Below are 27,971 nucleotides of genomic sequence, written 5' to 3'. Positions count from 1 at the left end.
TATGGATGGTTGTTGCTATAAGGTTTGTGTTAAGGTCACCAATATTAAGCATATTCATTTAATCAGATTGGTATATTATCACTGCACACACACATATTAACTATATTGACCTCAATAACTTCTTCAGCTTCTCTTTAATTTTTATAAAGCTTATTCTGCTCACCTGCTGACAGCATAGAGTTCTAATCTTTCCTTTGCATTAAATCTGTAACATTTTGATGTTTAATAGCAAGCAAACCTTACATGACAGAAGTCATTCTTTCACGTGTACCATGTACAATCTTATTCATATCAAACTTTATTTGCCCTTCACGAGTCAGGTTTTGTGTGTGTATTTAAAACTGATGAAACTCAAAGAAGTGTACAAACCATCATAATATCATGTAAAAATACTGGTATGTCTGTCTGTAATTTGCATCAAGCCATCACTACTGCCACCATCCTCTTTGCTGAATCTGCCATTGCTCTTCATTGACCAACCACAACAGCTTTCTCGTTCTGTGGAAGCCTACAAACAGTTTCTGCATGTGCTGTTCCCTTCGCTCAGAAACTCTTCTTTTCCTTTTTCCCCTGGTCAAGTCTGACTCACTCTTCTCATCTCAAGTCAGTGGTCATTTCCTGGTCTGCTTCACTGGGTAAAACACTCTACTACAGCTATTTTGCTGTTTACTCTTTTGCAGTTTCTTTGTCCCAAAAACATTTTGTTAATTTAAACAAAGGCCTGTATTCCCTTTGTGCGGGGATTAGTTTGTGTTTAGTCACCAGATAAAATTAACACATATATATTGAATCAATGAATGATAGTTTAATAATTAATTATAATTGATAATTGTGTTTTTGGTTCTTAAAGTGTGGCATTGTTTTAACTTACTACTGTAGGCAAATAAATTTGTTTTTCTAATATCCAGACAAAATAAAATTCTACTATAAACTCAGACCTTGTGCATGCATGCTCAGTCACTTCAGTTGTGTCTGACTCTCCGCGACATCGTGGACCATGGCCCACCAGGCTTCTCTGTCCATTATATTCTCCAGGCAAGAATACTGGAGTGGGTTGCCATTTCCTTCTCCAGTGTTAAAGTATGAACTGAGTGAAATGAGTGAAGGAAGTTGCTAAGTCGTGTCCGACTTTTTGCGACCCCATGGACTGTAGCCTACCAGGCTCCTCCATCCATGGGATTTTCCAGGCAAGAATATTGGAGTGGGTTGCCATTTCCTTCTCCTTAGACCTTATGGATTTCCTTTATTTTTGTCATCCCACCCCCAACATCCTACCCTGCATCAATTCAGTTTAGTCGCTCAGTCGTGTATGACTCTTTTCGACCCCATGAATTGCAGCACGCTAGGCCTCCCTCTCCATCACCAACTCCCGGAGTTCACTCAGACTCACGTCCATCGAGTTAGTGATGCCATCCAGCCATCTCATCCTCTGTCATCCCCTTCTCCTCCTGCCCCCAATCCCTCCCAGCATCAAAGTCTTTTCCAATGAGTCAACTCTTCGCATGAGGTGGCCAAAGTACTGGAGTTTCAGCTTTAGCATCATTCCTTCCAAAGAAATCCCAGGGTTGATCTCCTTCAGAATGGACTGGTTGGATCTCCTTGCAGTCCAAGGGACTCTCAAGAGTCTTCTCCAACACCACAGTTCAAAAGCATCAATTCTTCGGTGCTCAGCTTTCTTTACAGTCCAACTCTCGCATCCATACATGAGCACTGGAAAAACCATAGCCTTGACTAGACTGATCTTTGTTGGCAAAGTAATGTCTCTGCTTTTCAATATGCTGTCTAGGTTGGTCATAACTTTTCTCCCAAGGAGTAAACGTCTTTTAATTTCATGGCTGAAATCACCATCTGGAGTGATTTTGGAGCCCCACAAAATAAAGTCTGACACTGTTTCCACTGTTTCCCCATCTATTTGCCATGAAGTGATGGGACCAGATGCCATGATCTTCGTTTTCTGAATGTTGAGATTTAAGTCAACTTTTTCACTTTCATCAAGAGGCTTTTTAATTCCTCTTCACTTTCTGCATAAGGGCGGTGTCGTCTGCATATCTGAGGTTATTGATATTTCTCCCGGCAATCTTGATTCCAGCTTGTGCTTCTTCCAGTCCAGCATTTCTCATGATGTACTCTGCATATAAGTTAAATAAGCAGGGTAACAATATACAGCCTTGACGTACTCCTTTTCCTATTTGGAGCCAGTCTGTTGTTCCATGTCCAGTTCTAACTGTTGCTTCCTGACCTATTCATCAAAACCTTTTCTTTGAGAGATAAATGTCCTGAAAACATAACTAGAATGCTTCAGTTTTGCTTTCAAAGTGGACCAAGCTCTGACCTCTACAACCATTCAAAGCAGTATCCTTTCCCAGATATAAACATACCATATGATGAAGAGGCAAAGTAGGGTTTATATAATGGTCAGGAAATAAATAGCTGATTGAATTGTTACCTTTCAGCAACTAGCCACTGAGCACTTCAGTGTCTTCTGTGGGGATAAAGAAATGAATCAAAGGAGATATCTTCTCCTGAATCTTACAGTTTTTTGAAGAAATACGAGAGATACATTAAAAATTGGAATATACATTAGCAAGTGATATGTGTATCCTGTTATCTGAAAACCAAGTGTTACTGTTTTTACTTCTTGTTTCTGGAAACTGTTTTTTTTTTTTTTTTTTTTCAGCAAAAATTGCATTTCTGGTTTTGGAAGTTTGGGGACTCTGCCAAGCTAAAAATAAGATACTAATATATGCCTCCCCTAAAACTCGTCCCACCCTCTACATTCTGGAATATTGTCAATCTTCTCCATGTCTATGAATCCCCCGTATCTTCAAATTAAAATTGATTGCTCTCATGAAATGGTGTCTGCCCACTGTTTTACATTAATAAGTGAATTGCATACTCTTTTAATTGTGTTTGCCAGTGTGAATTTTACAAAAGACATTCTCTCCTCCCCTTCATAATCCCTTTTTATATGTTTTCAGGATAAATGCTGGAGGGGCTCCAATTTTGAAGTGTTAAATTATCAAGCGAAATCATAAGAGCAATTTATAAAAGAGATAGCTGAAAATTAAAATACAAAAACCGCTAAAGGTAAAATTCGTGGGGGAACTCTCTTGTCACCGCCCGGAGACCCTGAAGAACAGATGGAAGCAACTCTCCAGCTTCTGTGTAGGTACCTGCTGTTTAATTACACCCTAATTAATTAAAGGAATGACTCCTGTGTGGTTTCAGTAGTAGTGAGCAGGAGAGCGGCCAGAAAGAAACACTTGAATTCAAAATACTTCAAAATTAAAACTAATCAGCTCAGGAAAGCAATTAGCATTTATTCATTGTGGTCATTTTCCAAAAGCAATTATTACAACAAACTGATTCCCACACTCCTCCTTCCAAAATACATAGTATGCTCTTTTTTTCAATAACTAAGTTTCATGAGTATCTTACTAGAGTTTTAGGGACCACTAATAAATATTTAGAAAATACATGAAGACTTTTAGGACCATGTGTGAGCATGCTAAGTCGCTTCAGTCCTGTCCGAATGACTCTTTGTGACCCTATGGACTGGAGCCCACCAGGATCCTCTGCCCATTGGATTCTTGAGGCAAGAATACTGGAGTAGGTTGCTATGCCCTCTTCCTGACCTCCAGCCCACAACTCTTGTCTCCTCATTGGCAGGTGGGTTCTTTTCCATTAGCACCACCTAGAAAGTATACATTGTGGGTAAATACAATTGTAATATATCCAGATGAATGGGATGATAATGGGGTGGAATCTTGCCATCTTAGGTGTTCAGTAACACCTTGTCTTGCCATCTGTAATCTGTCAATGTGCTTGCATGTGTGTGCACGACTTGTTTTTCTGGCTCCCTTATTTTTTCTTCTTTACCACAGTCATCACTGGAGAGTTACCAACATTTTGGCTAGCTGTATGAAGAAAGATGGGAAGGCACCTTTTATAGAAAACCAATCAGCAGGTATAAAGAACACAGTCATAGTATGCATTAGATAAACTGTGTAGATGTTTATGCATATGTATGATGTGTTATCAGTGGATATAGCAATCCAGAACCCAAGAAACATTTGCTAAAATAAGTGTTATATCCATTAATTATCTTTTACATGTGGCTTGGAAACATTAAATAATATATTTACCTGTTTTATTGTTTCCTTATTGATTGAGGAGGCTTCATAAAGTAGTAAGAAATTCAGTCAACTGCAGCGCCTAAGTCAGTTTAGTAAGCTAGATAAGAATAATTACACCAGATCTGAATCTACAGTAAGACTGCAAACAATAGATTTTAGTTTGCTTCATTATTTATAGGCTTCTATTTCAGGTTTATAAAGGATAAAATTATTGAAATTGAAATACAATTGTTGCTCAAGAAAGATTATTTGAGATCATTCATTCATATTAACGAGTTATCGGTACTATTAGAGATTTAGGTAGGTGGAGCCTCAAGAGTTCTCTTCTGCTCTGTATAGAAACCTAGAAGAAAGATAAGCTTTTAAATTAAATTTGAAACATTCAGTATACAATCTCTTATTATAATATAAGAAATATTAATTAAGAGTTACAGATTTGGACTTAGGCAGACGCCATAAAATCTCACCACAATAAAGGTAATTGACGTGTATATCTCCTCCAGTAGTTTTCTTGCGTTCCTTTGGGTTTTGTTTTAGTTTGGTTTGGTTTTGTGGTTCATGCATGCATACTCAGTTACTTTCCCTGCCAATGAATATAGTGCACATAGATTATTACTCAGAATCCCAGAATAATAGTTCAAGCTCAGACAGTAAAGAATCTGCCGCAATGCGGGAGACCTGGGTTCAATCCCTTGGTTAGGAAGATACCCTGGAGAAGGGAATGGCTACTCACTCCAGTATTCTTGCTTGGAGAATTCCGTGGACAGAAGAGCCTGACAGGCTATAGGCCATGGGGTCGCAAAGAGTTGGACATGAAAGAGCGACTTTCACTTCACTTCACTTCAGTCAATCATTTATATCTAAGTTTGGACACAATTTTGGCTGACCAGTGTACAGACATGATACACATCGTTACAGAAAGAAGAAATTACCAGGTATTTAACTATTAGCATTTGATTCTTTTTAAAAATATGTCTTTTTAAAAGCATTATTCAGATATATAATTGATATACAAAAAGCCTGCAGACAATGCTATGGATTTGGACTCAGGCAGACTTCAAAAATCCATCACCACAATAAAGGCAATTGACATGTGTATCTCCTCCAGTAGTTTCCTTGTGTTCCTTTGGTTTTTGTTTCAGTTTCCTTTGGTTTGGTGGTGCATGCATGCATGCCTGGTCACTCAGTTGTGTTAGACTCTTTGCAACCCTATGGGCTTTATCCCACCAGGCTCCTCTGTCCATGGGATTTCCCAGGCAAGAATACTGGAGTGAGTTGCCATTTCCTCCACAACGGGATCTCCCTGACCTGGGGATTGAATTTAACATCTCATGTGTCTCCTGCATTGGCAGGCCGATTCTTTACCACTGAGCCACCTGGGAAACCCTTTGGTTTTGTGGTAAGAACACATAAAATGAGATTTTCCACTGGAAAAAAAATTTAAGTGCACAGTACAGTGTTGTTATCTATAGGCAAAACGCTTCCCAACAGGTCTCTAGAACTTGTTCATCTTGTATAACTAGACTGTTACATCCATTGAACACTAACTTCTCATTTCGTCATCCTTTCTTTAGTCTTTGGCAACCACCATTCTATTCTCTGAGTCTATTAACTTGACTATTTTAGATGCTCCATATAATTGGAGTATGTAATATTTGTCCTTCTGTAACTGACTCATTTCACTTAGCATAATGTCCTCTAGGTCCATCCATATTGTCACAAATGGCAGGATTCCCTTCCTTTTTAAGAATGAGTAAAATTCCATTATGTGTGTTTATGATATTTTCTTTGTCCAGTCACCTGTGATTACTTCTTAACTGCCTAAAACATTGGTATTATTTTATAATTTGTCTTTCAAAAATGAAAAGGAGAAGCAGCATATGTTGGAGAAAGTAAAAAATGATCTGTAGAAAATAGTATACAGTGAAATACTAATTTTCTTATTAAAGTATTGATATGGATATCCAGATAATTGATCAACACATCCTTTGTCTCATACAATGCTGTCCATGATTTTTAACTGCCTTTTTTGTTCTTATTAATGGAATTTCAAGCAAGAAGTATATCATGGCCTAAACAGAGATCAGATTGACAACTGTTAGGATAAATACACTGGTGATATGTAACTAACATGCGGGTAGAGAGAAAAAAAAATAGAGCAACTTTATTTTATCCTCTTCTAGGCAAGATCCAAAATTATATATATATTTTGAGGATGTGTAATAATAATTTCAGCTTTAAGCTATTTATACATTCTATGTTTCCCTCTTTTTGTAGAGCTCTGATAATTTTAATATCTTAATGAGATATCTAGGTACCTACACAGTCTCAAGCCCTGAAGATTGTTTTGCCTGATTTCTAAATGACAGCTTCTTTCCAACTAAAACCACCAATCATGGTTTTCTGGAACTATGTTGTTGTATGCAGAACTTCTGATGGTTTTATAATGCAAAGATTCCTGAGGAAAAGTGGTTTGGATCTTTGTGTAGTTTTTTATCTGTATGTGTAGTTTTCTCCATGAGAAGATATCGATTTGGCTGGTGGTTCATTTCTCTTTAAAAAAGGACAATTTTTAGAAGAAGTTCAATGGTTCTTTGGGCTGAAATATGTACAAGGCTTTTTAAGTTACAGCGTTTGAAGCTTCAGATGGAACTTGTTTACTCCTTGGAAGAAAAGTTATGACCAACCTAGATAGCATATTGAAAAGCAGAGACATTACTTTGCCAACAAAGGTCGTCTAGTCAAGGCTATGGTTTTTCCAGTGCTCATGTATGGATGCGAGAGAGTTGAACTGTGAAGAAAGCTGAGTGCCGAAAAATTGGTGCTTTTGAACTGTGGTGTTGGAGAAGACTCTTGCGAGTCCCTTGGACTGCAAGGAGATCCAACCAGTCCATTCTAAAGGAGATCAGCCCTGGGTGTTCTTTGGAAAGAATGATGCTAAAGCTGAAACTCCAGGACTTTGGCCACCTCATGCGAAGAGTTGACTCATTGGAAAAGACTCTGATGCTGGGAGAGATTGGGGGCAGGAGGAGAAGGGGATGACAGAGGATGAGATGGCTGGATGGCATCATTGACTCTATGGATGTGTGTTTGAGTGAACTCTGGGAGATGGTGATGAACAGGGAGGCCTGGCGTGCTGCGATTCATGGGGTTGCAAAGAGTCAGACATGACTGAGCGACTGAACTGAACTGAACTGAAACCTGATTTCTCTGCAAAATTTGTGTAACTCCTAATCTCTAGGTAATGTTCCCCAACTCAGGGATTCTCTCCTACCTGGGAGCTAGTATTCTAAGAACTCTGGTTACAGGAGAGAGAGAGGGAGGTGGTAGAGAAAGTAAGGGAAGAGGCGAGGCAGAGAAAGAAATAACCCTGAAAACAACAAAGAGAAACAGACAAAGAAGAAATTATCTTTACATCTCCCTAAATCCTGTTCTTAATATCTTTTTCCTTGTATCTGCTCTTAGCTATGGTCAGTGTATCTTAAATATCTTTCATTATCAGCTCAGTATGGGCTGCTCCACCATGGTTTGAAGAGTTATGTAATTTCTGAGCATAAACTGAGCTCTTCTTTATCTTGGAGTCTGACATCAGTGGATTTTTCATTTTATTTTTCCTTAGAAGACCATCCACACCTTGCTATTGGAACATAAGGGAGACCATAATGGAGACTGTTGGTTGATAGCTTTATTTCCCAATTCTATTTTTTAAATGCATTCTCATAATATGTTCAAGTATTTCAGATTCAGTCAAATTGCTTCTTTGTGGTGTTCAGAAAAATTATTAATTTATTTTCATGGAAACCATGCATATTTATATGGGAATTGTGGGGCAATGGGGGAGAAAATCTTGTAGATTAAAGAATTTTTTAGTATGTCCCAATGTGGGTGTGGAGAATGTACTAATTTGCTACCTCTACCCTTTCAAATTAATCTTTTCCGCCTCATTTAGTTTTACATAAGGCTAGGTTTAGAACTGTTCACCCAGTTGGTTTCAATTAGTAAGGAACAGTGGCAAGAGTTCAGAGGATGGAAGGAGAAAGTTGTGGGGCTTTCTCACCTGCACCTTCTAACTTCAGAGCCTCTCTTCTGGCATGCTTTCATGACTCAGATCCTGTCAGCTCAGACTCTTCGCCCTCACAGTGTTCCAGGAACACACTTTCTCCTCTTGTCCCTTCAGGACCAGAGGTAGCATTTCTCCATTGTTTCTAAACTCAGTTTGCTCCAGCATCTCTGGTTGGCTTCCAGAGTCCAGCCCAAATCTCTAATCTGTCTTTCATGATTGTTTCTGTGAACCACTTGATTTGGATTTGTTTTCTGTTGGAGGCTTGACTGATGATAATGACAATAATATTAGTAGTAATACCTAGAACTTTCAGAATGCCTGCCACATTTGGACATTATGCTAAATGTTTTGTATGTGCTATTTCATCAAATCATTAGATTGTTTAAGGTATGTAGTGTTTCTCTTTATAGAGAGTAAATGGAAATTTAGGAAGTGCATTATTGCCCAAAGTCTCCCCAACTAGCTTGGGGAGGAAAGAGAGGAAGACAGGATGTTGCATTCATTTTCCAGAAATGCCATTCATTGTTTTCCCAGTACCCTCTACTTAAATGCCAAACCTTGGCATGTCCAAAGTCATTTTTCTCATGTAATCTCTGTAATCATGGGTCGGTGCCTGTGGCAAAAAAGTACACTCTAAATTAAGATGCAAATCAGAAGGTTCTAAGCAACAGTGAACAGTATTCAGAGATGTCTTTTTATCGCAGTTCACAGTGCAAAGGGTCTAAGGATGGCAGCTATGTGACCTGACACTGTCAGTCACGTGAAGGGATGAAGGCCATGTTCAGCCCCCTGCACTCTGACTGGTAACAGGTGTGCATGTATCATTTTGTATGTCTTCCATGTTGAGTTTCATCTGCATATAGGAGGTTGCCATGTGCAAGCCCTGTTGGCTATTTCTCATGTTTCAGTTCAGTTCAGTCACTTAGTCGTGTCCGACTCTGCGGCTCCATGGACTGCAGTGCACCAGGCTTCCCCGTCCATCACCAACTCCTGGAGCTTACTCAAGCTCATGTCCAGTGAGTCAGCGATGCATGCCATCCAACCATCTCATCCTCTGTCATCCCCATTTCCTCCTGTCTTCAATCTCTCCCAGCATCAGGGTCTTTTCCAATGAGTCAGTTCTTCGCATCCGGTGGCCAAAGTATTGGAGTTTCAGCTTCAGCATCAGTCCTTCCAATGACTATTCAGGACTGATTTCCTTTAGGATGGACTGGTTGGCTCTCCTTGCCCAAGGGAGTCTCAAGAGTTTTCTCCAACATCACAGTTCAAAAGCATCAATTCTTTGGTGCTCAGCATCCTCATGTTTAGGCTATTGAAAATTTCTTTTCAGAAAAGTCAACTCCACCCCTCCAGTTCTCTCTTCAATAATTTATGAGGCTTTTATTTTTTCCTTAGAGAATTAATACTACTATTTTTTTCCTCTTTTGACTGCTTTAAGAAAGAAATGTTGAACTGTTACTTGTTAGCACAACATTGAAGAAGCCACCTCTTCTCTCCTTGTTTTCAACCCATCCTTATTTCTCCCATTTCTGTTATCTTCAGGCAAATGATTAAATAGGTACCTAAATAAAAATTTACTACCCAGCTAACATAGTTGCTTCACAAATATTTAACCAAGAAAAAATTTACTTTAAAATGAATGCACAAATAGACAAGTGATGTGTAATATTTATTTTAGCATCATCTGATTTGCTAAGTTTAGAATACACTGATTCCTTTTAAGCCTCAGGCCATAAAAACTAGTATTTCCTGTCATGAATAGTATATTCTCTTGCCTTGGAATGGGCACCTAAAAATATCTGTGTCTCATAATGGATGGTTATATGCAGAAATAACCGAGGGTGTTTAAAGGGTTACTGGCAGAAATGAAGTGAATGCATGTGTAAACCTCACATAGTGGTATTACACATTTCCCTGAATCTCATCTCAGTGAAATAAAATTTCAGGCGAATCTCAGGTGACTTCAGAGATGCTGTAGGAGATTTTTTCTGGCCCTTTATTCTCTATATATCAATATAAAATTCTCTCCATTGAACTTTTCTGCTTTTGAAGTGTGTAGCATCAGTGTATTTCCATTGAGGATAAAAAGAACTTTAAAAATTTCAGTGTGGCTTGCTTTGGAGTTTACATCCTAATATAAACTCACAAGAAGAAATATAACATTTATTTGTATTAACTTGTAGGGAGCTTTTGAGTTAAGAAATGTTAACTCATTAATATTTTAATATCAGCAATTGCTACATGCACGCAGTATTTACAAATAATTTACATTTGTATAAACATATTGCTATTAGTAAAGAAGGGACAAAGAATTGGAAACTAAAATTTTAGGAGTAGTTCAAGTTTTCAAATCAATCAGATATATTCATAAGATTCTTTGCATAAGTTAATGTTAGATATGTGACAATTTGCAAAAATATTCTACCTTTTGCAAAAAGATATCACTAACCAAATTATACAAATAAATAACTCACATCCTGGATTAAAAATTGCTTATCAGATATGTACAGTTTATCTACTACAGTAAGCTGTACACACTTTTTCTAATTTTATGTCTTTAAAAGTTCTATTCCCTGACATCCCCCCACCTTGCATTTTTTCCACTGATCTTTTAAAGATATATGTAGTATCTTCTACTTTATGTTTATCTGACTGTTAGTCACTGGTGTATTTGAACTGGTAATTATATTTAGAGATTTTATTAAATTTAGGATCAGTTTGGAGGAGCAATACATCTCTAACAGTGGTTACATGGACTCTTTTATAACATGTGTTCATGAAACACATAGCCCTGGTTATCAAACTGATAAATTAATTTTTATCTTTTCTTTCATTGTTAATTTCCCCATTGGCATTTCACTCTATTAATTTTAGCAGAACTGTTTTGTTTTCAATAATTTCATTAGAGTCTACAAATGATGTTTTTCAATTCTCATGTATTTCTTCTACTTGTTAGCTATAATTCTCCATTGGAAAAGAACATTTAATGAGTCATTTGGTTAGCTTTTAATACAGTTTATAGCAAATCATGATAAATATATACTTTTTCTTATTAATTTATTTTAGAAAAATGTTTTTGGTGTAGGAATGTTCAGTACCACCAAAGCAAAATATTTTTGTTATTATTATAAATTCTTACACATTTATATATTTGATATGGATCAGTCCTTACTAGAAAAGGCAGAAGAACCAGAGATCAAATTGCCAACATCCGTTGGATCACTGAAAAAGCAAGAGTTCCAGAAAAACATCTATTTCTGCTTTATTGACTATGCCAAAGCCTTTGACTGTGTGGATCACAAAAAACTGTGGAAAATTCTGAAAGAGATGGGAATACCAGATCACCTGACCTGCCTCTTGAGAAATCTGTATGCAGGTCAGGAAGCAACAGTTAGAACTGGACATGGAACAACAGACTGGTTCCAAATAGGAAAAGGAGTACGTCAAGGCTGTATATTGTCACCCTGCTTATTTAACTTATATGCAGAGTACATCATGAGAAACGCAGGACTGGAAGAAACACAAGGTGGAATCAAGATTGCCAGGAGAAATATCAATAACCTCAGATATGCAAATGACACTACCCTTATGGCAGAACGTGAAGAGGAACTAAAAAGCCTCTTGATGAAAGTGAAAGAGGAGAGTGAAAAAGTTGGCTTAAAGCTCAACATTCAAAAAATGAAGATCATAGCATCCAATCCCATCACTTCATGGGAAATAGATGGGGAAACAGTGGAAACAGTGTCAGACTTTATTTTCTGGGGCTCCAAAATCACTCCAGATGGTGATTTCAGCCATGAAATTGAAAGACTCTTACTCCTTGAAAGGAAAGTTATGACCAATCTAAATAGCATATTGAAAAGCAGAGACATTACTTTGCCAACAAAGGTCCGTCTAGCCAAGGCTATGGTTTTTCCAGTAGTCATGTATGGATATGACAGTTGAACTATGAAGAAGGCTGAGTGCCGAAGAATTGATGTTTTTGAACTGTGGTGTTGGAGAAGACTCTTGAGAGTCCCTTGGACTGCAAGGAGATCCAACCAGTCCATCCTAAAGATCAGTCCTGGGTGTTCATTGGAAGGAATGATGCTGAAGCTGAAACTCCAATACTTTGGCCACCTCATGCGAAGAGTTGACTCATTGAAGCAGTCCCTGATGCTGGGAGGGACTGGGGGCAGGAGGAGAAGGGGACGACAGAGGGTGAGATGGCTGGATGGCATCACTGACTCACTGGATGTGAGTCTGAGTGAACTCTGGGAGTTGGTGATGGACAGGGAGGCCTGGCGTGCTGTGATTCATGGGGTCGCAGAGTCGGACACGACTGACAGAGTGAACTGAACTGAACTGTACTGAATCCTTACTAACTTAGCCACTTGCCAGAAGGAAATGCAAATACTATATGTGGGAAAATAATAACCAAGAATCCAATTATGTGTACATTCTAAAATATCTAATGCAGAGTACATCATGCGAAATGCCTGGATGGATGAAGCACAAGCTGGAATCAAGATTGCCAGGAGAAATATCAATAACTTCAGATATGCAGATGACACCACTCTCATGGCAGAAAGCAAAGAGGAACTAAAGAGCCTCTTGAAGATGAAAGAGGAGAGTGAAAAATCTGGCTTAAAACTCAACATTCAAAAAATGAAGATCATGGCATCCAGTTCTATCACTTCATGGCAAATAGATGAGGAAACAATGGAAACAGTGACAGACATTATTTTCTTGAACTCCAAAATCACTGCAGATGGTGACTGCAGCCTTGAAATTAAAAGACACTTACTCCGTGGAAGAAAAACTATGACCAATCTAGACAGCGTATTAAAAAGCAGAGACATTACTTTGCCAACAAAGGTCCATCTAGTCAAAGCTATGGTTTTTCCAGTGGTTGTGTATGGATGTGAGAATTGGACCATAAAGAAGGCTGAATGCCAAAGAATTGATGCTTTTGAGCTCTGATGTTGGAGAAGACTCTTGAGAGTCACTTGAATAGCAAAGAGATCAAACCAGTTATTCCTAAAGAAAATCAATCTTGAATATTCATTAGAAGGAATGATGCTGAATCTGAAGCTCCAATACTTTGGCCACCTGATGCAAAGAGCTGACTCATTAAAAAAGACCCTGATACTGGGAAAGACTGAAGGCAGGAGGAGAAGGTGGCGACAGGATGAGATGATTGGATGAAATCACTGACTCAATGGACATGAATTTGAGCAAACCCTGGGAGATGATGAAGGACAGGGAAGCCTGGCATGCTGCAGTCAATGGGGTCACAAAGAGCTGGACACTACTGAGCAACTGAACAACAACGATGGAAGGTACCTAATCAAAAGTAACTAGACATACAAAACTCGAGATAACATAATCACAATTTAAAGAAAATAAATAAAATATACAGTAAGAACAGATCCACATTTATTCAGAAAAAAAGTACAGTTAAAAGGTAAGACTAAAATAATATACTGTATATATTAAATGAAATATAAGACAATATTGAGAACTTTTGCAGAGAGCTAGAAATATGAAAAATAGCCGATAGAAAATTTTAAATTATATACGTAAACATAATTTTAAAAATTAAAATGTGAAAGTCAGTAGAAGGCTTTACAGAAGGTAAATATAAGTGAAGAAAATTACTGAACTGAAAAAAGAGCAGAGAAAAATATCCAGACTGAAACATGTAGAGACAAAGATATGTAAAACACACACACATGGATATTAACGATTGTCATAGTGGGTTGGTGCAGAAGGATCTAGGGAGCCTGGAGCCTTGCCATCAGGGTTGCTGCATTTTTCCTAACTTTTTTGGTCACATGTGTGGAAGAAATTATTAAATGGGACGATGTTAAGATCATGAGTGGTAAGTAGCATTGCCCTGGCTTCCCTGGTGGCTCAGAGGATAAAGAATCCACCTGCAATGCAGGTGACCCAGTTTCACTCCCTGGGTTGGGAAGATCCCTTGGAGAAGGGAATGACAACCCACTCCAGTATTCTTGCCTGGAGAATCCCATGGACAGAGGAATCTGGTGGCCTTGCAAAGAATCTGATAAAACTGAATGACTAACACTTTACTTACTTCCTCAAAATCTAGAAAGTGACTCGCAGTATGATTGAGAGTATACAGACTGCAAGCTTGAGAGTATTCAACTTCATGAAGTTATGAACTTAATGAGGTTAAGTTCATTAGAATATATCTATCTATCTATCTATCTATATCTATATCTATATCTATCTATCTCACATTTTATGACTTTGCTTGCTGTGGTGATCGGGCTTCCCGGGTGGCTGAGTATTAAAGAATCCTCAGGAAATGCAGATTCAATCCCTGGGTCAGGAAGATCCCCTGGAGAAGGAAATGGCTGCTCACTCCAGTGTTCTTGCCTAGGAAATCCTGTGCACAGAGGAGCCTGGCAAACTATAATCATGGGGCCACAAAAGAGTTGAACACAATGACTAAACAACAACTGTGGTGATTGTAGGACTAGATTTTCCAGAATTCCTTTCCCTGTATGGCTGTTGGCAGCAAGAAAAATTTACTTAGATTTGGAAAGTGGAAGGAGGGTGGTCTCTGCTGTGTTTGGACAGTTGGTAGATACCATCAGACGCATTCCTGAAGTACACGCATTTGGGACTGAACGGCAGCACTGCAGCTCACCCAGATGTAATCGGACCTCTTCCTTCAATTTGCTTTGCATGTGGGCCAGGTATGTGCAGACTGTAGAAAACAGAAGTCGGCTTCTTCAGAACCGCACGTGACTCAGACTGGAGGTGTGAGACACCGACTCCAGCTAATCTGCAGTGACTCCAGTTTGCCTTGCCTTCCTCTGCTCCAAGCATAGCTTTTCTTCCTAACTGCCATCTCTGCTAACCTACAGTGACTTCTAATCCACCGCCAGATGAGAGGCAACAACTTCCTGTAAGCTTTGCCAAAAATTTCGGATGTGGAATTTTTATAATTTGTGTAACAAGTCTTATTCCGTATTGCAAAACTGTGACTTTGCGACCCTGACACTGAAATTGATCCTAAAATGGCGCTGCTGCTGCTGTTGCTGCTAAGTCGCTTTAGTCATGTCCGACTCTGTGCGACCCCATGTGCGCCTGTCCCTGGGATTCTCCAGGCAAGAACACTTGAGTGGGTTGCCATTTCCTTCTCCAAAGCATGAAAGTGAAAAGTGAAAGTGAAGTTGCTCAGTTGTGTCCAACTCTTCAAGACCCCATGGACTGCAGCCCACCAGGCTCCCCCATCCCTGGGATTCTCCAGGCAAGAACACTGGAGTGGGTTGCCATTTCTTTCTCCAATGCATGAAAGTGAAAAGTCAAAGTGAAGTTGCTCAGTCCAACTCCTAGCGACCCCATGGACTATAACCTACCAGGCTCCTCCATCCATGGGATTTTCCAAGCAAGAGTACTGGAGTGGGGTGCCATTGCCTTAAATAAAAACTTGAGGATGTATTATCCAAATATTTTCTGGGATATCTGGAATTGGTTCCTTGATCTTATTAAATTTAACTTCCTTAATAACCCTGTTGCAAGTGGTAAAGTGACACTGGTTGTCTGTTCCATACAATGGAGAAGTACTAGTTACATGATTATGAGGACACCTAAAATCAAGTGATTAGAAAAGGCTATACTTTAGGTCAAGTGGTGCTGGTTTAGAACACTTCTGTGAAAATATAGACCATAAAGGAATTTGTTGCTTACTTGAGAGCACACAAAAGAACTTGTAGAAAGAAATTGAGGAATGTGAAGCTTTAATTTTCCACCTTAAATTGTGGATAAGAAAGTAGTTTTAGGACTTTGTCCTAAAATAAAGGGCCTTAGCCAGGGACAGGGCCAGGATTTCTGAAAACAATACCTTAAGTCTAATCGTAAAAGAGTGCCTCATGCCTGCCAAGTCACTTCAGTCGTGTTCAACTCATATTGACTCTATGGACTGTAGCCCGCCAAGTTCCTCTGTCCATGGGATTTTCCAGGCAAGCATGTTTGAGTGGATTGTCATCCTCTCCTCCAGGGGATCTTCCTGACCCAGGGATCAAACCCATATCTCTTATGTCTCCTGAACTGTCAGATGGGTTCTTTACCACTAGCACCACCTGGGAAGCCAAGGGTGCTGCATTATAGTACAAAATTAATTAATAAAATTACAAGATTGCATGTGTTAAATGTAGAGCAATTACGGGAGGATTTTATCCTGAAAATGGAGAGGGGTAACCAGTTCTCATTGCTTGTAGACCTATGACCAGATTCAAATCTTGGTAGGACCTAGAAGGTAGAAGGCAGATGAAAATCATTAAGGGATTTACCACTCCTGATATGGAAATAGATCCTAAAGCTACAAGGGCAGGAAAAAAGAAATATTGTGTTGGGTCTGATTGAATTTATTGATATGCTTGCATTAAGCATAGATTCCAGATTCAATATGTTAGCTCTGGTGACTGGGAGTAACAATTTTGAAGACTAGCAACAAACTTTGCACTCAAGTCTGGCCTCACTAAATGAAGTGGAAATGCCATTACTTCCTTGGTGCAGTGTAGAGGATGGTGTGTCCAAAGGCTAAAGGAAATCAAATAAATTCTACAGTAAATTTATCATGAAAGTCCCACTCATTCCATTTATTATATTTTTTGTAATGTTCAGAGATTATTTACTTCACAAAAGCTGTGAGAAATACACCCACAGGGAATTCTGGTATTCTAAATATGTCTGTGCTGGTTATTCTCTGTTGGCCAGAATGACAGTGGGAACCACTACCACTGAATTGGGATCCCAGATTCAATAAGGATGTTGTGTCCTATGGTGGCAGGGACAAAGCTGTGGCATGTAATTTCCAGAGGCAAGTATGGTTATTTATGAGTATGGATGTAGCCACCATTTCAGGTGTGATTTTGATGCTGGAGCAAACAGACATAATCTCCAGCACCTGGAATGATCAGTTAATGTAACAAATGCTACTGTGATATTCTATTTCTTTATTTGGAACTGTTTGTTCTCATCTGGCAGAGTCAGAAATACACCTTCACTTATACTAAGGCAACTAGCTTCCTAGTCCAATATAATAATCTTATCCATAGGTTCTTTGATAGCCTACCCATTGTAGAACATCACTAACTCACTCAGTTAATGATAGAGTTCTCAATTAATGATCGATAATATCCATGTGTACCAGAGGAGAGGAGAGAAATGCCATAGAATGCACTGGTCATAGCAAACACCCTCTTCCAACAACACAAGAGAAGGCTCTACACATGGACTTCACCAGATAGTCAATACTGAAAACAGACTGATTATATTCTTTGCAGCTGAAGATGGAGAAGCTCCATACAGTCAGCAAAATCAAGATCAGGAACTGACTGTGGCTCAGATCATGAACTCCTTATTGCCAAATTCAGACTTAAATTGAAGAAAGTAGGCAAAACCACTAGACTATTCAGGTATGACCTAAATCAAATTCCTTATGATTATACAGTGGATGTGAGAAATAGATTAAAGGGATTAGATCTGATAGAACTATGCCTCAAGAACTACGAACAGAGGTTCACGACATTGTACAGGAGGCAGGGATCAAGACCATCCCCAAGAAAAAGAAATGCAAAAAGGCAACATGGTTGTCTGAGGAGGCCTTACAAACAGCTGAGAAAAGAAGAGAAACTAAAGGCAAAGGGGAAAAGGAAAAATATACCCATTTGAATGCAGAGTTCCAAAGAATAGCAAGGAGAGTTAAGAAAGCCTTCCTCAAGGATCAGTGGAAAGAAATAGAGGAAAACAATAGAATGGAAAAGATGAGAGATCCCTTCAAGAAAGTTAGAGATAACAGTGGAATCTTTAATGCAAAGATAGGGACAATAAAGGACAGAAATGGTATTTACCTAACAGAAGCAGAAGATATTAAGAAGAGGTGGCAAGAATACACAGAAGAACTATACAAAAAAAGATCTTTATGACCCAGATAACCATGATGGTGTGATCACTCACCTAGAGTCAGACATCCTAGAAGGCGAAGTCAAGTGGGCCTTAGGAAGCATCACTACGAGCAAAGCTAGTGGAGGTGATGAAATTCCAGTTGAGCTATTTCAAATCCTAAAAGATGATGCTGCGAAAGTTTTTACTCAATATGCCAGCAAATTTGGAAAACTCAGCAGTGGCCGCAATACTGGAAAAGGTCAGTTTTCATTGCCATCCCAAAGAAAGGCAATGGCAAAGAATGCTCAAACTACTGCACAGTTGCACTCACCTCAAACACTAGCAAAGTAATGCCCAAAATTCTTCAAGCAATGCTTCAACAGTATGTGAACCGTGAACTTCCAGATGTTCACGCTGGTTTTAGAAAAGGCAGAGGAACCAGAGATCAAACGGCCAACATCCATTGGATCATCGAAAAAGTGAGAGAATTCCAGAAAAACATCTACTTCTGTTTTATTGACTATGCCAAAGCCTTTGACTGTGTGGATCACAATAAACTGTGGAAAATTCCTTAAGAGATGAGAATACCAGACCACCTAACCTGCCTCCTGAGAAATCTGTATGCAGATCAAAAAGCGTATAGAATAACAGACTGGTTCCAAATCAGGAAAGGAGTACGTTAAGGCTATATATTGTCACCCGGCTTATTTAACTTATATGCAGAATACATCATGAGAAATGCCTGGCTGGATGAAGAGCAAGCTAGAATCAAATAATCTCAGATATCAATATTGAAGTATTAATAGCCTCAGATATGCAGATGACACCACCCTTATGGCAGAAAGTGAAGAGGAACCAAAGAGTCTCTTGATGAAAGTGAAAGAGGCGAGTGAAAAAGCTGGCTTAAAGCTCAACATTCATAAAACTAAGATCATGGCATCTGGTCCCATCACTTCATGACAAATAGATGGGGAAACAATGGAAACAGTGTTAGACTTTATTTTCTTGGACTCCAAAATCACTGCAGATCGTGACTGTAGCCTTGAAAGTAAAAGACACTTGCTCCTTGTAAGAAAAGTTATGACTAACCTAGAGAGCATATTAAATAGCAGAGACATTACTTCGCCAACAAAGATCCATCTAGTCAAAGCTTTTGTTTTTCCAGTAGTTATGTATGGATGTGAGAGTTGGACTATAAAGAAAGCTGAGCACCGAAGAACTGATGCTTTTGAACTGTGGTGTTGGAGAAGACTCTTGAGACTCCATTGGACTGCAAGGAGATCCAACCAGTCCATCCTAAAGGAAATCAGTTTTAAATATTCATTGCAAGGACTAATGCTGAATCTAAAGCTCCAATACTTTGGCCACCTGATGCGAAGAACTGACTCATTTAAAATACCCTGATGCTGGAATTGTTTGAAGGCAGAAGGAGAAGGGGACAACAGAGGATGAGATGGTTGGATGGCATCACTGACTTATGAACATGAGTTTGAGTAAGCTCCGGCAGTTGGTAATGGACAGGGAAGCCTTGCATATTGCCGTCCGTGGGGTCACAAATAATCGGATATGACTGAGCGACTGAACTGAACTGAAAGTCATTCAGTTAGCAATAGAATTCTCCCTGGACACACATCGCTAGTACCCATGTGTACCAGAGGAAAGGTGACAAGTGCTATAAAAATTCTACTGTGTGTTGCTTCAGTGAGATTTCTAGAGTCCACGTATCTGGAACATGTGAAGATATGATTTCAGAGGGCGGGAAAAGTTAATATATTTGGAAACTGGTTCCTGCTTATGAAATTTGATTCCCATGTTCCTCATCATCCAGAAGCAACTAGCATAATAAAATAGTGAAAAGGCCTTCAGGAGATTCTCTAATTGGCCTGGTTGGGCACATCAGCTTCTGGGGTTAGAAGAATGTCCTCCAGATGTGTCATATGTTGTGACCAATATTTAGTGCCATTTGTCCCACAGGAAACGTTCACAACTTAGGAAATGAAGGATAAAATTTGGGGGTAATTCTCTTATTTTTACCCCTAGTAAATGAACTGTTAATGAAAGTTTACTTCTTGCACTTGTGTCTTTGGGCTCTTCTGCTTTGATGTGTCTTAGTTCCTAAGAAGTGAATGCTCCCACCAGGGGACACAATTGCCTTATTAAACTAGAAGTAGAGACTGCCATGTGGCCGCTTTAGAATTCTCATGACAATGAATCCACTGGCAAAAAACGGAATTACTATACTCTCTGAAATAATTGATCCCGACTCTTCAGGGAAAATCAATTTGGCGCTATGGGGTAAGAAGACATATGCCTGGAATGAAGTAGATACCTTGGGTACCCTCTTAGTGCCCCATGTTTTGTGATAAAGGAAATGGAAACTACAAGTATTCAATACGAGCAGGATTGCTAAAGCCCAGACCTTTCAGAAATGCAGGTTTGTGTCATCCTCTGAGGCAAGGAATCATCCTCTTAGGCAAGTCTGCAGAGGAGGTCACTGAGGGCAAAGGAAATACAGGAGTGTCCAATTATAACTATCAGCTACACACTAATACTTATGAGCATCTCCCCTTTACTTTTATATGAATATGCAGGCATAAACTCATCAGTTCCTTTTTTCAAAATTCCATTACCCCTATAATTCAATATAAAGTGTGTTAATACTACTTAACCTTATTCAACATTTATAATATGTCTCAGTTCGATGAGATGAAAAGAGATCAGGTGATAGGAGGTATGAGGACTTGAAATCGTTTTTGGAGAGGTTAGTGTTTGTTTGTTTGTTTTGGTCCTAAGAATTTCACCTACATCCTGTTAGTTTGAAGCACGATTTTGTATTTATCTTTCTTTGCGGGGATAATTATGGTTAGGAGATACATATATCTCAAGTTGAAAAGGTGAACTTTCCAATTTTGTCACCTTAAGTAAATGAAACAGTATTTCCTATAATTTCTTTCCTTCTATGGTTTCAGGTTAGAATTGTGTTGAGATTTGGCTAAACTACTCCATAATATTGTGGCTGTGGCATCCGTTTTGTATAGGTAAGTAGACGGTGGGGGCCTTAAACTGACAGTAGCCCCACCCCACCCCCTTAGCACATGATCTGGAAAACAGAGTCACAGGTAAATATGTCATGACTCCAGATATCCTGATATGACTCCCAACTGCCCTGTAATAAGTACTCTCCCCGGCCTCCTAGGGCCTTCCTCTTGTACCCCTCAGAAAAGACTCCCCAGGAAGTTTACAGAAAACCCACCTTTTTGAGGAGGTTGAATTGATCAATTCAGCTTTAGCCAGGGAACTCCAAAGCACTCCACCTATAGGTCTTAGTAAAGGCACATGCCCCAAATTCTGCCCCACTCTCTCTGTCTGTCCTATGCCTTGATGTCCCTGTGTGAACCCAGGAGGCATGCTATGTATTTCCTCCAAGACCTGTAAGTTATAATCTGCCCTATCCCTCTTCCCTTGCGGTCTTTCTTGAACTATGGCTCACCATCAACACTCCTGGGCACTACTTAACAAATTCACAACAGGTTGGCTACAAGAAAAATTTCTGTGAGATTTGGAAAGTAGGAGGAAAAGCAGTCAATCCACTCTGAAGGTCAATGTTTGGCACCTTGCAATGATGCAGTATTTACATCAGTTTTGAGTTAGTGATGTAAGTAACCCTACATCATGTAGCACGTAGTTAGTGATGTCTTGTTGGAATAGAGCTTGCAGTCCTGAAAGGCTTATGTCACTATATGTGTCTCCAAATATGTCACTAAAATAAATATCAATACTAATTTTTAAAGTAAACATAAGATACCCAAACTAAATTCTAATTAGTTCTAAGATAATTGTTTCAATAAATGAAAACAGTATATTAAATGCCAAACTCTTTCAAATTTTCTCTATCCTGTCTCTTTCCTTTGGATTTTCCATATATGCTTAGGCTGTTGGAAGCTGTAGCAGATTGATTGTAAAAACAGTCCTAACTTTTTCTGTCCATTTATGTACCACCTTTGCAATGTGACAGTGCGTCTCCTTCCAGGGAGAGGCGGCGTCTTTTGCTCACTCCTTGATTCCAGGCTGCGCTCTTAACAAGCTTGGGCCAACAGATGACAGTACAATGGCATGGTGCCCTTCCTGAGCTTGGGTCTCTATTATCTCTGCGCTGCTTCTCTTTCTCGGTGGTCTGTGCACACCTGAGCTAGTCTGCATGGAGATAAAGACTCTGTAGGAAAGAGGCCAGTTGCCCACCTAGAAGCTTCCAAAAGCTATCTAGCACCAGCAGACAGACAATATGTGAGCAAACACAGCCAACATCAGCAGAACAGCCTACCTAACCCACAGCAGGCCAGGATGTAAGAATATAGCCAACTGACACCACGGAAACGCTGTCACACATGGACTCACGGGTGATACACATAGACTCTGGAGTGATAAAAATCAGTTTTTGCTTTAATCCTCTGGGTACTGGAGTGGTTTGTTAAACTGTAATATTTGAGAAGTAAGGGAACTTGGCACTAGAAATTGTTGGGCTGGACTGTATATGGAAGAGAGTGATTAACCTATGAAGAGATCTGAAAATCACTCTATATCAGAATGGATTGGAAGAATTAGGATATTTAGCATAGAGAGGAAGAATTTTAAGAAGGACATGGTAGTTCCCCCCGAATACCTGGTGAGCTGTTATATAAAAGGGAGTTATGTTTACTTAGTACAAATTCAGAAGATAAAATGGTAAACATTTTCAGATATTAGATAATGAGAGGCATTGTCATAGAGGTGCTTCCCTGGTGGTTCAGATGGTAAAGAATCTGCCTGCAGTGTGAATGACCCGGGTTTAATCCCTTGGTTAGGAAGATCCCCTGGAGAAAGAAATGGCAACCCACTCCAGTATTCTTGCCTGAAGAATTCCATGGACAGAGGAGCCTGGTGAGCTAAAGTCCATGGAGTTGCAAAGAGTCGGACACAACTGAGTGACTAACACACACCCACATTGTAATACAGAGAAATAAATTGTAGAACTAGCTCAAATTTTCTGGTGGGTTTGGTGCCTTACAATGTAGTCATTTTTCTCAATTAGGAATGTTCATACAGAGTGGATGACCTTTTCAAGGGTTTGTTTCAAGAGGCAATTTCTTCCTTAGCTTGGAGTTTTGACTAGTGATGTAAGATTAGTTTTATGCCAAAATTTTATGAGTGGTGAGATTTTATGTTTTCTTTAATTAAATATGCTTTTAATGATTAGTATTCAAAATTTTATATTGTTTAAATACTAGCAGCCTATTTGTTGGGTTTTACATTCATGTTAATTTGAATTGATGATACCATAGCGACACTCTACATGGAATAATCTGAGAACTCTCTATCACATTAGCATCAATACAGCTGTTTGTTAAAATGTGTTCTGGGTTCCAAAGAATTTACTTTAAAATAAACTATTGGGTAACAATGAATTTTGAAACCCCAAACAAAAAAAATTCATACAGAAATAATAAGAGAAATCTATTTCTATTCTTTTATTCAACAAAGTTTGAAACATATTTCGTAACATAAAAATTACATCTCCACAATTTTCTTTGTTTGTTTGTTTGTTTGTTTTGGCTATGCCACTTGGCTTGTCGGATCTTAGTTTCCTGACCAGGGATTGAACCCGAGCCCTTGGCAATGAAAGTTTGACTTCGTATTATTTGCTTGGCATTGATCTAAGCAATGGAGATATGTCAGTTAACAAGTGTAGACTTATTCTCAGGAAACTTATGTTCTAGGAGGATGAAAAACACAAATGTAGCCAAACATAAATGCTATATAGTGAGAGATAGTGATAGTGCTGAGAAGAAAATTAAGGCAGGACAAGGAGACATAAATTAATGAGGGAGAGGGTCAATCATGTAGATGAGTGTTCAGAGGAGTCCTTTCTGGGGAGGGGATGTTTGAGCCCAAGACTGACCAAAGCTCGGCAGCAAACCCAGTAAGCAAGGGAAACCATTTATCGAACAGGTGGGAGTTCTTGGAACAAGTTTTTCTAGGCATACTCCAAAAAAAAAAAAAAAAATGCAAGAAAAGGAAATGTGATGAAATGGGGTAAGAAAAGGGAAACATTAGGAAGAAATTAGGGTAGTGGACCGTGGCTAGGTCACATGAGGCATCACAGGTCATAGTAAGACCTTTGTATTTTATTCAGAGCATGATGTAAAACCATTGGAAGGTTGAGACTAGGCACTTGGCAGGATATGTGATATCTATTCTATTTCATATAGTTCACTCTTGCCTTTTAGAGACGATAAGCTATGAGAGGGGTAGAAAGGGAGACAGAGCTCATTATTTCTTGGCCCAATTGCTTTCATATCCATGGTCTCCTTTTTTGAGTTCTCTTCTATATCACTGGAGGAATTGGACGGACACTTGGTGCTTTACTTTATGGCCTCCTTATGAAACAGCTAGGCAAAACACTAAGCCAGGTCATTAAAAAAAACTTCTTTCTCTCTGCTTCATCCACTAATCATGATCTGAGTGAATTACAGTGGTTCTGCATCAGCAATGAACATACTTTTGGGTTTAGGTTATGCCACTTCATTTCCCTATGGATGGGAAATTCTCTAGAGTGATTTGTCTAGTTAGATTTTGATTGAAACAAGGGGTGAAATGTGCAGCAGGATGACTGTCAGACAATTTCAGTCACCTAGACAAGAGAAGAACAAGTTGAACAAGTTCCTGTAACAAACAGACAAGAAAAAAATGATGAGATTTGGGATCTCCTTTGAAAGCAGAACTTACAGGGCATGTGGAAAGATTGAATGATTTGTGAAGTCAAATAAAAGAAGTTTTAAGTTTTCAAAGTTTAGTTTGAAAAACGGGGTAAAGGCAATATTGTTGATAAATATGGGGAAGACTGAGTAGGGAAAAACATTAGACCATTCAGATATGACCTAAATAAAGTCCCTTACAATTATACAGTGGAAGTGACAAATAGATTCAAGGGATTAGATTTGATAGAGTGTCCGAAGAACTATGGATGGAGGTTCATGACATTGTACAGGAGACAGTGATCAAGACCATCCCTAAGAAAAAGAAATGCAAAAAGGCAACATGGTTGCCTGAGGAGGCCTTACAAATAGCTGAGAAAAGAGGAGAAGTTAAAGGGAAAGGAGAAAAGGAAAAATATATCTATTTGAATGCAGAGTTCCAAAGAATAGCAAGAATAGATAAGAAAGCCTTACTAAATGATCAACGCAGAGAAATAGAGGAAAACAATAGAATGGGAAAGACGAGAGATCTCTTCAAGAAAATTAGAATATTTTATGTAAAGAGGGGCACAATAAAGGACAGAAATGGTATGGACCTAACAGAAGCAGAAGATATTAAGAAGAGGTGGAAGAATACACAGAAAAACTATACAAAAAAATGTTTTAATGACCCAGATAACCATGATGGTATGATCACTCATCTAGAGCCAGACAACCTGGAGCATAAAGTCAAGTGGGCCTTAGGAAGCATCAATACAAAGAAAGTTAGTGGAGGTGATGAAATTCCAGCTGATCTATTTCAAATCCTAAAAGATGATGCTGTGAAAGTGCTGCACTCAATTTGCCAGCAAATGTGGAAGAAAGTTCAGCAATGGCCACAGGACTGGCAAAAGTCAGTCTTCATTCCAACCCCAAAGAAAGGCAATGCCAAAGATTGCCCAAACTACTGCACAATTGCACTCATCTCACATGCTAGCAAAATAATGCTCAAAATTCTCCAAGCCAGGCTTCAACAGTACATGAACTGAGAACTTCCAGATGTTCAAACTGGCTTTAGGAAAGGCAAAGGAACCAGACATCTAATTGCCAACATCCATGGGATCATAGAAAAAGCAAGAGAGTTCCAGAAGAACATCTACTCTGCCTTATTGTCTATGCCGAAGTCTTTGACTGTGTGGATCACATAAACTGTGAAACATTCTTAAAGAAATGGGAATACCAGACCACCTTACCTGCCTCCTGAGGAACCTGTATGCAGGTCAAGAAGCAACAGTTAGAACAACAGGACATGGAACAACAACAGACTGGTTCCAAATTGGGAAAGGAGTATATCAAGGCTGTATATTGTCACCCTGCTTATTTAACTTCTATGCAGAGTACATCATGCAAAATGCTGGGCTGGAAGAAGCACAAGCTGGAATCAAGATTGCCAGGAGAAATATCAATAACCTCAGATATGCAGATGATACCACCCTTATGGCAGAAAGTGAAGAAGAACTAAAGAGCCTCTTGATGAAAATGAAAGAGGAGAGTGAAAAAGCTGGCTTAAAACTCAACATTCAGAAAACGAAGATCATGGCATCTAGTTCCATTACTTCATGATGGGGAAACAATGGAAACAGTGAGAGACTTTATTTTGGGGGGCTCCAAAATCACTGGCAGATAGTGACTGCAGCCATGAAATTAAAAGACACTTGCTCCTTGGAAAAAAAGCTATGACCAACCTAGACAGTATTTTAAAAAGCAGAGACATTACTTTGCCAATAAAGGTCCATCTAGTAAAACCTATGGTTTTCCTCCTAGTCATGTATAGATGTGAGAGTTGGCCTATAAAGAAAGCTGAGCACTGAAGAATTGATGTTTTTGAACAGTGGGTTGGAGAAGACTCTTGAGACTGCAAGGAGATCAAACCAGTCAATCTTGAAGGAAATCAGTCCTGAATATTCACTGGAAGGAATGATGCTGAAGCTGAAGCTCCAATACTTTGGCCACCTAATGTGAAGAACTGACTCATTGGAAAAGACCCTGATGCCAGGAAAGAGTGAAGGCAGGAGGAGAAGGGGACAACAGAAGATGAGATGGTTGGATGGCATCACCGACTCGATGAACATGAGTTTGAGCAAGATCCTGGAGCAGGTGATGGACAGAGAAACCTGGCATGCTGCAGTCAATGGGTTCACAAAGATTCAGACATGACTGAGTGACTGAACTGAACTGAACTGAGGCAGAAAGAGATTAAAAGGGAAGGTAATAATAAATCAAGAATTTTGTTTGGTAAAAGTCGACCTGATGTGACCGTTTCATGTATAGAGGATGTTCAAGTTGAAAGTGAAAAATATAAATCCAGGGTTTGGGAAATCTCTTCAGTTTAGACATATCTTAGATGGATGGGTGGGTTTGGATTATTGGTATAATAAATTCATGAAATTTGAAAAGATATCCTAGGAGCTGGCAAAACATAGAGAAAAATCGATGACTGAAGACTAAGCCCTAATGCACTCATGTTAGAAATTAGAGGAACAAAAAGAGAACATTGTAGGAGACTGGAAAGGCATGATTTGTAGCAGGAGGAAAAAGAGAAAAGCAGTATTCTTGGAATCAAGTGAAGAAAGCTTTGATACCTGTGATATTTAGCTGATGAAATTTTTGTGTCAATTATATCCTTCCTTCTTTTCTCTCTTTTTCTCTCTCCCCTTTCCTTCCTATTTTTCACATTTCTTTATACAGTTATTTAACCAATATAAGCCGAGAGTTTGTTAAATGTACTATGGTAGTTAATTCAGAATTCAGATACTGCAGGCCTTGAATAAGAATTGTTAATAGTAGTCTCTTGGACAAGAGTCAATTTTCACAGACTATTCTGTTACACGAAGAATGATAAAGTTTATTTTTAGAAAACAAGGTATAACTTAACCTAGAAAACAAACCCATTGTCCTACATTTTAGGAAAAGAATAAGATTTATACCTTGCTATATACTTTATTTGCATGTACCCATACAAAAATATGTATATCTGCATACTCACAGCATCTTGCAAAAAAAAATGTAAAATAATGTTTTCTCATTATCTAACTTAACTAACTTAATTTTTTTTTTGCTTGGAAATGACAAATGCAATAGAGAATCTTCTGCAGAGCT

This window comes from Capra hircus, chromosome 6 (genome assembly GCF_001704415.2).
Source record: "Capra hircus breed San Clemente chromosome 6, ASM170441v1, whole genome shotgun sequence".
NCBI classification, from domain to species: domain Eukaryota; kingdom Metazoa; phylum Chordata; class Mammalia; order Artiodactyla; family Bovidae; genus Capra; species Capra hircus.
This window is presented reverse-complemented; position numbering follows the sequence as displayed.